Raw genomic sequence first — 806 nt, 5'->3', positions numbered from 1 at the left:
CAGAGGTCTCTTAGGCTGTCTTCATTTCTTTTCATTCTTTTTTCTTTATTGTCTTCCGCAGCAGTGAATTCCACCATTCTGTCTTCCAGGTCACTTATCCGTTCTTCTGCCTCAGTTATTCTGCTATTGATTCCTTCTAGTGTAGTTTTCATTTCAGTTATTGTATTGTTCATCTCTGTTTGTTTGTTCTTTAATTCTTCTAGGTCTTTGTTAAACATTTCTTGCATCTTCTCAATCTTTGCCTCCATTCTTTTTCCAAGGATCCTGATTCATCTTCACTATCATTATTCTGAATTCTTTTTCTGGAAGGTTGCCTATCTCCACTTCATTTACTTGTTTTTCTGGGGTTTTATCTTGTTCCTTCATCTGGTACATAGCCCTCTGCCTTTTCATCTTGTCTATCTTTCTGTGAATGCGGTTTTTGTTCCACAGGCTGCAGGATTGTAGTTCTTCTTGCTTCTGCTGTTTGTCCTCTGGTGGATGAGGCTACCTAAGAGGCCTCTGCAAGTTTCCTGATGGGAGGGACTGGTGGTGGGTAGAGGTGACTGTTGCTCTGGTGGGCAGAGCTCAGTAAAACTTTAATCCACTTGCCTGCTGATGGGTGGGGCTGGGTCCCTCCCTGTTGGTTATTTGGCCTGAGGTGACCCAACACTGGAGGCTACCAGGGCTCTTTGGTGGGGCTAACGGAGGACTCTGGGAGGGCTCACACCAAGGAGTACTTCCCAGAACTTCTGTTGCCAGTGTCCTTGTCCTCACCGTGACACACAGCCACCATCCGCCTCTGCAGGAGACCCTCCAACACTAGC

Source organism: Physeter macrocephalus, chromosome 5, assembly GCF_002837175.3.
Source record: "Physeter macrocephalus isolate SW-GA chromosome 5, ASM283717v5, whole genome shotgun sequence".
In the NCBI taxonomy this organism is placed as follows: domain Eukaryota; kingdom Metazoa; phylum Chordata; class Mammalia; order Artiodactyla; family Physeteridae; genus Physeter; species Physeter macrocephalus.
Note: the sequence above shows the minus strand (reverse complement) of the source record.